The following is a 12603-nucleotide window of genomic DNA, read 5'->3' as shown; positions in this document are numbered from 1 at the left end:
ATATAATTTTTTAATGTAACTAATAATATCTGAAGGAATTTCAAGCAAAATAAATTATATATCTATTATAATAAAGAAATAAAGGAAAAAGAAATAAAAGAGAGAAGCATTATTTTGGATAATATGCAACACAAATTAATGAAATTTGAACATCTTATAATGTATAATATCATATCAAATTATATTTTGTCTTAAATAAAAATAAAAATAAAATAATGTATGTCATATAAATCTAATTGAAAAAAATACACTAAAAATATTATAAAGAGAAAATGACACATGTTGCAAGAAGAGAGTGTCAAATGACAACTTTTTAGAGAAAAAGAAAAACCATGATTTTAGACAATATACTGCACAAATTAAAGATTTAAATTAAACATCTTATAATGTATAATATCACATTATATTTTATCTTAAATATAAATATAAATAAGATAATGTATGTCATAGAAGTTAACTGAAAAAAATACACTAAAAATATTAAAAAGAAAATAACAAATGTTGCAAAAATAGAATGCCAAATGATTTCTTAGAACAACAAGATAGCCTACAAAAAAAAAAAAAATACTCCCTCCATTTCATATTAAGTGTTATTTTAGGATTTCTCACACATATTAAGAAAATCATTAAATCTTCTATTTTACCCCTTATTAATATATTATACAACTTTTTCTATTGGTTAATACATTAAATTAGTAGAGATAAAATTGGAAAATTTAACAAACATCTATTGACACTTATTTTGTAACAAAATTTACAGTCTAAATTGACACTTAATATGAAACCGAGTGAGTATAGTTTTTTAGAAGCTTACTTAGGGCTTACTCCACCGCTATGACAAATCAGGAGGAGCAGACCATGTCCAAGTGTGGATCCAATAAACCGTCTGGAGAATATCCGGTGCTCCCTGTTGATGTCGTCATCAATATCATGTCGAGATTGCCGATGAAGTCTATGGCTCAGTGTCGTTGCGTATCCAAGCTCTGGTCATCGGTTATTCGCCGTACAAACAACAACCTATTGTTCCCGATCACGTTCCCAGATCCACCACCGCGGATCCTGCTCACCATCGAATATGCAGGAGATTTGTTCTTCTACACTTCACCTCATAATCCAGATGTGAACTTGTCTCTTGTAGCCACCTTCCATCATAAGACTTCTGGAAAAGATCTCTATGAAGTATGTCAACCTATCCAAGGACTAGTCTGTCGTCAACATACTGATGAAGACAGTTTCAACATTTACTGTGATTTCTAACCCCTTCACGGGAGAGTCTTTAACCTTACCGAACCTGAGAATGGAGAAAGTAAGCTCAAAGGCAAGAAAAGAAAAATATTATCATGGGTATGATCCAATCGACAAACAGTTCAAGGTATTGTGTATCACCTGGTGGAGTTTTCCTTTCGATTTCAAAAAGTGTTCCAGTGAGTATCACGTTCTCACAATAGGGACTGAGAATGAAAATCTCTTATGGAGAGAGATCCAATGTTGCACAACTCTGTATCCTCTAAATCTAAACGAGAGTGGGATATGCATTGATGGTGTTATCTATTATCCATCGGAGATGGAGAAGGGAAAACCTACAATCGTCTGCTTTGATGTTCGGTCTGAGAAATTCTTTCTTGTTAGTGTTGAGACTTGGCAACAAGGATAGACTCTTTCGGTTTCACTTTGATCGAGTAGAAGGGTAAATTAGGTGCCTATAAGAGTGGTATCTACCTTGATTCTTTTGAGTTGTGGGTTTTAGAGGATGTCGAGCAACATATATGGTCAAAGCGTGTCAAACGAATTCCTCTTCGATGGTTAAAAAAAATGAGCCATGTACGTCCTGCTGGAATGATTGGTAGTTGCGAAATGGTGTTTGTGTTTGACCAAAGTAAAACGAGCTATGCATGTCCTTTCTTCATTTTCTACTACAATCTTGAGAGCAACACTTTCACCAAAGTAAAATTGGAAGGTTTATTATTTGAAGAGTTTTCTCAGTACAGTAGGGTTCACGCATTTACAAACTATGTTGAAGATGTGAAGCTTATGTAAGTGTGTTCTTTTCATGCAGGACTAATAGCATTATCTATCTTTGTGTTTCTTATATTTCTCCATATTTTGAGGTGACTATTTCTGTGATTAGTTATGTTTTCGGCTTCTAAGCCAATGATAAAAAAACATATATACCATTATTTTGTTTGCTTTAATGTTGGGTCTGAGAATTTCAGTTTTTATACGTTGAACAAGAAAGATTGATATTGATCATGAACTAAAAGGAGGTGTGAGTGATTGTAATATTGATAATCGTACGTAGTTTCTATGAGCTATGGAGAAACATAAATGGTCGAAACATATTGATTCTAACATTCACACAATAGATTTAATAATATTTTAATTATGCTAAACCAAAATTGTAATTTATCAATGCAAAAACAGAAAATAAAAATGTTGTAAATTCAGGAATTAAAAACCCTATATCTAGGGAAATTCTCAGGAAATCATGGAAAATCATATCAATTAATTAAGTAAACAGAATTCAACAATTAAGCACCGTTCTTGAACTCTAAACACAATTATAAAATAAATCAGTTCTCACTGCAAATATTATCTAAATTTTAAAACCAGAAAATCCAAATCTTTTTGCAAAATTTAAGTTAAAAACCAGCAATAAAATCAAGTTTAGATAAGTTCACAAAATCACTAATTCAAATCTTTTTGCAAAAAGTAATTTTGCTCACCAAAAGTTTTTATCAGGAAAATCAATTATATTCTCATATCAATCAATAATCCTAAAATCTAAATCCAGATGACTAATCAAAGATCTAGCATTAAAAATAACCTAACAAACATAAATCTTCTCTAATGAGAAACCTAACAAACATGAATCCTAAATAATAACAGATCTAATAAACAATGAAATCCCTAATGAGAAACCCTAAATCTAACAAACAGATCTACTCAGACATAATTGTAAAAACACAAATCATGAATAAAATAGAGATACAAGAAAACAAAGCAATTTCCGACGGTCCAATCAGTCGGAAAATGGTCGGAAACAAGCATTTCCAACCATTAACCGACGACAGTAAATCAGTCGGAAATCGCTGGTCGGAAATTTATTTGGTTGGAAATTCGTCGGAAATTTCCAACCGAAAAGGTGATTGGAAATTCGTTGGTAATAAACGGTCGGAAATTTGTCAGAAATATTTGACCGATTTCCGACGATTTAAAAATGGTCGGAAAAAAATTACGACGATTTTCCAACCAAAAGTATTAAAACGTATGGATGCTAATAATTGATATTTAGAATTTTTATATCAAATTAAAATTAGAAAAGCTAAATAAATAAGACAAATTGTCAATTAAAACCAGAAAAATAGTTTTGAAATCTCAACAAAATAAATTAAAATAATACACTTAGTTAAATTAAAACATTAATCTACTCTTTAGTTTCATCTTCATCTTCTTCTTGGATCTTTACTCTTTTCCTTTTTCTTCAATGGAGTTTCACACATGGTCATCACCTTGAATTCTCCATGTTTTGACTTCATGACCAAATCTGCATAAAAGAGAAAGAGCACTTGAAATCACAAAAGAGAGTAAATGACCCAAGAATCTAATTCTTGATTCTATCTTCTTATAATTAAAAGAGGAGTACATTTGAAAAAATGTCCAAAATGTCTTCACTAATTACAGCAATTGCCATCGAATTATGACAAAAGGAAACGTTTAATTGAAATCAAAAAGGCCAAATGTGAGAATAATTAATCGATTGCAAAATTAACATAGGATCCGCGTGTCTAACCATGGGTCTTTTAATTGGATCAAATACTAACCAATTTACTAATCGGGTTCTTAAAGCTTTAAATGATAGATGCAATCTTAACCATTCAATCAAAAGCATGCATATTCTCTTTTTTTTTTGGTCAAAGCATATTCTCTCTTTATTCCACTGTATTAACTACATGCTCGACTTTTACGGCTATTTCCTAAAGAGAATTGCATGAAATATTCAATCATAAACAATCATTCAATCATAAAAGATCTTAATGATCAATCAATCTTCATATATCTTCTAATCTTGCTTAAAACTATGGTATCTTCATTTGACTTTTAATTTAAAAAGATCCTTAAACGGTTGATTGTATCTAAGATGTTGTGCTTCCTCTCCAAGTTATTCAACGATCAAAGTAATAACCTAATTATCTAAGTTCTCTATAAATATAGAATATCATTAGATGTCCTAACTCATCAAGCCATCAACTTATCTCATAGTAAAAACTTTTTTAATTCTTCTTTTCATAGTAATTAGCAATAGCGACTCAGTCTCTGGCATTCCTCAATGACGTGAACCCGTACAAGACGTTGTGGTGTGTGAAAATGAAGGTCCTCCATACCTGAAGTACATACACAACAAGATTTGGTGGAACATTCGACATGGTGCTCAGTGATGTGAAGGTAATATACATATTCTTATAATATTATCTCACCTTTTTAAACTTTTATATCATGTAGAAATACTCACGTAAACTTTCTTTTACAGGGTACAAAACTCCATGTTTTCGTGAAAAAGAGCATCTAAAACGTTTTGAAAAATGTTATTTTCTAGGACAATGGAGAATGATGCTGGTAAGATTGTTGTTTGTTTGTTTGGTTAGATTTACTCGCTTTAATCTAAACATCTATTTTGCGTTTTCAGTTTTTGATACTAAGATTTTTGTTTCTCCTAGTAGGTTCAATTAACCTTATGCGTTGTAATACTTAAGGTGTCAATCCAAATGGGATGATGCTAGTCACTCAAGATGCAATCAAGCAATCACAAGTTAAGCCAATTCAAGAGAGAGTTTTTCTAACAATCCTAGAATGGTCAAAATACAAAATGAAATGAATTACAGAAACAGAAACGAAAATGTATGACAAGAAGCAAGCAAGAATGAGAGAAACTGAGAACGATTCTAAGCATGAACAAACGAAACAGTTCCGGGAATGTAATAAAAATCAGAAAGAAAGAAGTCCTAAGGATGGGAGTAATTGATGTCGGTGGAGTATCCTAGTCTATAGCGTGTTTAACATGTCACAAGCAAACCATCCCTAAATAATGAGCATCACTTCTTAGCTAATCCAATCTCTTGACAAAAGCTACTCAAACTCAACCACTTCCAATCCTAGCTCTCGCTAGAGAAACATGATCAAGCATGGCATGAAAAACAAGTTCATTCACGTCAACAAACATCCTAGACAACTAATCTCTTAGGCTAGGAACGTAAGTCTCTGGCACTAGTTGGTCAGACATTTCATCGAACACCTTTTGGGTGCGGAGATGTCTAAAACCTAGTTCCAATTGATCAGAGAGAAACTAGTATTTCTAATTCTAGTCCAGAAGGGAGTCATACAATCAAAGCTTAAACACTCTACATCCTAAGATCCTCCACCTAATCTATCCCATCCTCAAGAACTACTACACTACTCAGATCCGAAATTCATCATCAAGCATGCAAACACATAAATCATTGAATCAAGCATCATTAGGTGGATAAAAATAAGGTGAACAACTTTGTAAAAGGAATCAGATGCAAAATCTCAATAATCTCAAAGATATCGGAAATACAAGTCTCAGAACGTTTTTTGGAGGCTAGGTAAACCTTAAGAACAAAACGAGATAAAAACTAAGATATCCAAAACAAGATTTAACAAAATGTATTTATAGTAAAAAACATGTAAATCCCTAAAACTTAAAACGACAAGGTGAAGCGTCGGTTTGGGAATCTCCTGAAGCGCATAAGACGGAACGTCTTCCTGACATGTGCGGTCGAGTCGTGTGTCGTCTCTCCCTAGAGTGAGGTCGAGTGGAATGAGTAGGAGTGGCTCCAGTGGTGTGAGTGAAAATGGCTCGAGCATGGTCTGTGAAAGTGGCTCGAGCTGGGTGTATACGTATCCACTAAAACGATGATAACTCTTGAACCACACCTCCGATTGGCTTGAAATAAACGGCATTGGAAAGATGACTCAATTCTCTACAACTTTCATGAAGACGTCAAAAGCTGAATCCCTATACCGGTGGCTCGAGTGATGGCTCGATTGTGGAAGCGAGGAGTAGCCCGATTGTAGAACTGAGGAGGGCTCGACTGTAGAAGTGAGGAGCATGGCTCGGTTGTAGAAGTGAGGAGCAGCCGAATGTGGAAGTGAGGAGCATGGCTCGGTTGTAGAAGTGAGGAGCGCTCGAATGTGGAAGTGAGGAGCATGGCTCGGTTGAGGGAGTGAGGAGCATGGCTCGGTTTAGGAAGTGAGGAGGGCTCGGTTTAGGAAGTGAGGAGCGCTCGATTGTGTAAGTGAGGAGCAGCTCGATTGTGTGCGCTTCCAACGTCTCCTAAACACCTGAAAAACTCCGAAATGCGCAATGTATGCAAGAATGATGCAGAAACTTCCTAAACATGCAAAATGTACGAAAGAGGTTCTAAAATGATGCAAAACAACTAGTTGTCCTAGCTAAAGGCATGACAAATACAGGCTAAGGAGATGCAAAATACAGACATATCAACTCCCCCAAACTTATTCTTTGCTTGCCCTCAAGCAAACTATCAAGAACAGAGTATGGAAGAGAGGTGTGAAGATGGGGTCTCAGAACCTAAAACATGCTGAATAGAGTAGTTAGAATCAAGGTCCTTGTTTTTAGTTCTATGATGCATGGTGAAGGAACTTTATTTCAAATCTACACATGCTATCCTATCAATCATCCCCTTTAACATTCATTAACAGAGAACCGTGAATCAAGCTAAACAATGTCATTGAACTCATTTGGCTAGGGTAAAGGTTTGAGACATAGATGGTCTCCTCATCACGTGGTTTTATCAATACAGAACAAGGTTCTCTCACGAAAAGGAGTTGAGCTTAAGAGAAGGCTAAAGGTTGAAACCAACTGATACATACAAGAGCAGCGCCCTGTCTACCCAAAGAACACTCCAAACCGAAGTTGGTCCTATCTCTACCCTTCATCAGAAACTTCATCTCAAACTTTTTACACTTAGTCTTAGGAAGAGTTCACTTCTTTTCATTCTAGCGGATTGGGAGATCTTTATTATCATTATGGTTCGTTTTCTTTCCTTCTAGGGACTCTAGACATCTTAAGTATTTTTTTTTATTTTTTTTCTTTTCTTTTCTTTGTCTAATCTTTTTATTTTATGCCCAGAACCAATAACTCTTTTTACTTTGCTCACCCCAAATCCTTTACTAGACTTGTAAACTATGTAAACACATCCCCCTCCTAAAGACTTTCCACTTCTTTACTTTTCTGCACAAATCCATACCCAATACCCAAAATTCGAGTTCTCACCTAGTCCTACTAGTCCGGATAACGCGAACTAGAACTACACAGGATCCTACTCTTGTCGGTTAGAACCTAACACTTTCTAACAAGCTCAACTCGGAAAAGGCCTGACACTCAAGAAAACAATTGGCTTGAAAGAACGGTTGGTTAAGGGTGCGGGGAACTGTTCCAAAGATGGGAATCAGCTACTTGGATTGACAAGGGTGGTAAAAATGTGAAAGACAATCCAAGTATGTGTATGGTATCCATGAGTTCAACTTCAATGCATCACATGATAATTGCAAGTCAAGATTAGGTTCAGGTAGATAGGGAATGATATCAATTCAAAACATGCTTCAATTTTACATTTTCAAGTTCAATCAATAAGCATCAAAGAACTAATAACAAGGGTCTTGATCCTATCCTATTGAATCCAGCATGCTAACAAGGTTACAATCATCATCAACCCCTATGCTAAATGCAACAACCCTACATGCACAACACTAGACTCAATCCTAAAATGCGAATGCAAACTACATGAACACTCTGTTTTTGTGGAGATTTTCGATTTTTTCTGTCTTTTTTTTTTTGTTTTTTTTTTTTTATGCAATAGATATGATGCAAACTCAAATATGATATGGTGTAAAAATTAAAATAAGAATCACAGAACACAACATCAGATACATCATCTCAAACCCTCCCCCAAACTTAAATTACACAGTCTCCTGTGTAAGAAAAATTTGCCGGAGGATTTAAGAATCACAACAGAAACAATGCAGGAATGAAATGGTATGTACAAATGGAGGGTCGGAGTACCTCAGTAGTAGAAGAAGGAGTCTGAGCTCGCCCAAGGAGTTGGTGTGTGAAACTGACTCTGCCCTTCGCCTTGTGCAGGATCCGCGGGTGTGACGTCAGCCGGTTGGTCGACTTGCTGCTCAACAGCTTGCGTGTTCTGATATATGTTCGGCTGCTCGTCACACTGCATGTCGTCGACTCTGGACTCACCATGGTCCGAGACTAATACTACCACATCCGTAGGCTGATAATCGTCTTGCTGCTCAACTTGTTGCTCAACCTCTTGCTCAGCTTGAGCTGCAGAACGACGCGCTGATCGACGACTTGAGGAGGCTCTTGAACCACGCGAACCGTTTCCTTTTCTCTTCCTAGATTCATGTGACGAGTGGCGTGAAGGGACGGGAGAAGGTTGGCGCTGCCGTGGCACATATGAGGATTGACGTGCTGGAGATGGAATCGGAGAAGGTGTTCGCTCTAGGTTCGCGGAAGGGCGTCCTGGCATTGGTCTGGTATCCTCGGGGATAGACCTAGGGACCGCGGTTGTGGAAGTGGAACAGCTAAACTTACGCATGAAGTTCATGACAGTCTTGGTGAAACGGCTCACCGTTTTGTCTCTGGCTTTCCCCCATTGTTGAAGCAGGTTGAGTCTGTGATGAGCTGCTCTGACCCCCTTTGACATTCTCGGATCCGAGTACTCCTCGAAGTGGAACTGCTCTGGGCGGTACTCCTCTGGGCGATATTCCGCTGTGTCCTCTTCCATTGGCTCGGCGCACGTTTCCCCTTCAGCGTCAGAATTGTATAAGAGATCCGTGGGAGGGATGAACTCGATATGCTCTCCCCCTAAGATTGAAGTTAACTCGACGCAAGGGAGGAGTAATCTCGAGGGACCGACCGCAGGATGCACAAACTTGTAGATCAACCGTCCCTGTCTCAGACCCCGCTCCAGAGTGCTCAACTGTCGCAGGTTGTTGATGTCAATCCAACGTGGTGGGTGCGGCTCAGAGTTTAGGGGAACACCAGCAGCCTCAAGGAACCAAGTCACTACGCCTCCCATGCACATCACTCCAGGAGTGCTGTTGTTGCTGACTCGCGATACCCAATTCTTGTATGTCATCATGTAGTTGATAAGGTAGAGGGAGACGGAAGTGTTGGATATGTCACCTTGCAGCGCGGTGCAATCCATGGCAGTGAATGAGAGTCCCTTAATCGCCAGATCGATCATCTCAAGCTCGCCATTTGTCATGTACCCCTTAATCTCTTTGGCGTAAAATGCATTGGTGACCGCCTTTTGGAAGTAGCGCAACACTGGGCTTCGCATGTTCAGCGCTTTTGTCTTCGATGAAGTGAATGAGGGCGTGCCCCCAATCGTTGCCCAGAGTGCGGACATCTCATCCCGATCAAACTGCGGCGTAGTCCCCGTTCCGCTGGGAAATCCAAACATCTCTTCAACGGTTCTGAAGGTGAGATTGTAGAACTGGCCGTGAACGCGAAATGTAATGTAGCCCAGACCTCCATCAGACATCATTCCCGGCTCATCCGCATACAGGTGCGTCTCCAGAGTACAAAGGAACTGAATTGTCTCCTCCCTATATCCGTTTTTGGGTGTGTTCATGATTCTCTCCAGATGGCACCGCCTAAACAGATATTGAACATCCTCCAAAATCCCGAGTTGCTGCATAGTCTCGACATGGGGATATCTTGTTCCAGCGAACTCCACCTGCTGGAACAACTCATAGTATTCCTTGGGAGTTAGTTTCGTCTCAGCGCTCCTCCGTTTTACAGATTTTCTGGGAGCTTGTTCGGAGCGCAACTTAGGTTCCTCCTGTTCGTAATCACTTCCCTCCTCTCTTGAGTTTGAAGCTTGCGCCGGTCTCTTCCCGCGACTCTTGCTTTTAGTAAACGGATTTGCTGGTCTGCTTGACCCCGCTGCTTGGCCTGAACCCCCAACAACCACGTCAACCATGTTCTTCATTTCCATGAAACGCCTCGCCATGGATTCGGGGGATGAACGTTCTCCAGCAACACAACTGTATGCTTCTCTCATCTCATGTATAAGCTCTGTACTTTTTCTGTTTCTCTGAAACATGTAAACTCAAAATTAAGCGTTAATAGATTAGTGAGCCAATAACAAAACTAATTACCGAGTTGAAAATGAAGAGTGCTAAGAGAGAGATAACCGATCGATTCGTGCGCGGGTCGTGGCTCGATTGAGAGCTTGAGGGACTGCTCGAATCGTGCGTGGAGGAGAGAATCGAGCGTGGCTCGATTGAAGACGTTCGACCGTGGCTCGATTAATGGTATGAGGACGGCACGATTGGTGATTCTTGAACACGGCTCGATTGACGAGTTCAACAGCGGACGCGTCGAGTGGTCACGACAACGACTCGATTGACGCTCCCCGGACACAGCTCGATTGAGGCTTCTCAGACACGGCTCGATTGTGATGTGCAGCTTCGCCGGAGCAGGTGAAGACGACGGCTCGGTTGGTGCTATCGAGCGGGGTGGATCGAGTGGGTGAGAATCACAAGTTGAAGACGGTGTCGTTCGAGTTGCAGCTCCGCGCCGGTGTTGAAGGAGAAATGGTTGAGTGAATGTCGAGTATGGGGGAGAGGAAGTGTGGTGGGTGAGCATTGGTGGGATGAGGTGACAAGAGAGAGTTTGAGATGACACAAAGTTTATGTGTTTCATGAGAGGGAACAAGAGAGATAGTGGGTGAGGTGATAGGCACGTGGGTGGAATACCAAGAATGAGGGAGAGTGGAATAATGAGGGTTTGATAATTCACTCTGCTTTCACGTGGGAAGAAAAAGGGAGAGGAGCAAGTGGTTCTTTTCTTTGTTTTTTCGTTTTTTCGTTTTTTTTTTTTTTTTTTTTTTTTTTTTTTTTTTTTTTTTTTTAAACTCCCTCTCCTTTTTCACTCTGCTTTTCTCTGTACCTCTATCCTTGTTGCACATACTCCCTTCTGTAGATTCCTGAACACGGAAAACCAAAAACAAAAATTAAAAACACAAGGATCCTAAAAATATTTACAGTGATACCTTTGGGACTTCCTCCCAAGTGAGCTTGTTTAAAGTCCCTAGCTTGACTTTTCAGCTTTTTATGCTTTTTGGGGTTCATGGAGGAGCACAGAAAACCCCTCTGGTCGGACATGATCAGCTAAATATTTCTTGACTCTCTGACCATTTACAGTGAATTCAGTACCATCCTTGTTCAGAAGAGTGATGGCTCCGAATGGCAGAACTTCCTTGATGTCAAACGGTCCAGACCACCTAGACTTAAGCTTTCCAGGAAATTACTTAAGTTTGGAGTTGAAAAGCAAAATTTGATCCCCAGCCTTGAGATCCTTGACAATAATCTTCTTGTCATGAAAATTCTTTGTCCTTTCCTTGTAAATCTTAGAGCTCTCATAAGCATCAAGTCGTATTTCTTCCAGCTCATGGATGTCTAGAGTTCTCTTAGCTTGAGCTGTGTCAATGTCCAAGTTCAACAACTTAATAGCCCAAAGCGCCTTGTACTCAACTTCTACAGGGAGATGACATGCTTTACCATAAACCAGCTGAAATGGTGTTCTGCCTATTGGCGTCTTGAATGCTGTTCTGTACGCCCAGAGAGTCTCGTCCAGCTTCACAGACCAATCTTTCTTTGAAAACCCAACAATCCTTGACAAGATACCTTTAATCTGCTTATTCGAGACTTCTACCTGTCCGCTGGTCTGAGGGTGGTATGCAGTAGACACCTTGTGCTTGACCCCGTATTTTCGCAGCTTACTCTCAAACACTTTGTTGACAAAATGAGTACCACCATCGCTGATCACTGCTCTGGGTATCCCGTACCTTGGAAAGATTATACTATTGAACAGCTTCAGAACTACCTTGTGATCATTGGTAGGACTGGCAATGGCTTCAACCCATTTGGAAACGTAATCAACTGCTACCAGAATGTAGACGTTACCATTAGATGGAGGGTTGAAAGGTCCCATGAAGTCTATACCCCAAACATCAAATATTTCTACTTCCAGGATCGGATTCTGGGGCATCTCATTCCTTCTTGTGATGTTGCCCATCCTCTGACAAGCGTCACACTTGGTGATGAAGTTGTGAGCGTCTTTGAACAAGGTTGGCCACCAGAGACCTGCTTGGAGAACCTTCTGAGCTGTCTTGAATGTGGCGAAATGACCTCCATAGACGGAACCATGACAATGCTCAAGCACTCCCTGCACTTCCCCTTCTGCTATGCACCTCCTGAACAGACCGTCAGAACCTCTCTTGTACAGATAGGGTTCATCCCAGAAGTAGTGGTTGACCTCTCTAAAAAGTTTTTTCTTCCTGTATGGATCCATGTCATCAGGAACTTCTCCACATACCTTGTAATTCACAACATCTGCATACCAGGGTGCAGTCTCAGAAGTGATCGCCATGCATCTGATTTTTAGGTTCTCAACCCCTGTGTCATGCATCCGCTCACAAACCTGGGCGACGAGAAGTTGTTCCTCAGGCATTGAGTCATCAATTGGAACAGCAT

At 39.4% G+C, this 12603-nt stretch overlaps 1 pseudogene; it reads left to right on the top strand.

The window, feature by feature from the left end:
* The first annotated feature begins 834 nt into the window (after positions 1–834).
* On the top strand, positions 835–1257 carry LOC104760022 (putative F-box protein At1g53815 pseudogene; annotated as a pseudogene).
* Positions 1258–12603: the final 11346 nt, after the last annotated feature.

The sequence above is a fragment of the Camelina sativa genome, chromosome 17 (assembly GCF_030686135.1).
Source record: "Camelina sativa cultivar CO46 ecotype springtype chromosome 17, ASM3068613v1".
Taxonomy (NCBI): Eukaryota; Viridiplantae; Streptophyta; class Magnoliopsida; order Brassicales; family Brassicaceae; genus Camelina; species Camelina sativa.
Note: the sequence above shows the minus strand (reverse complement) of the source record. Positions and strands in the feature narration are given on the sequence as shown.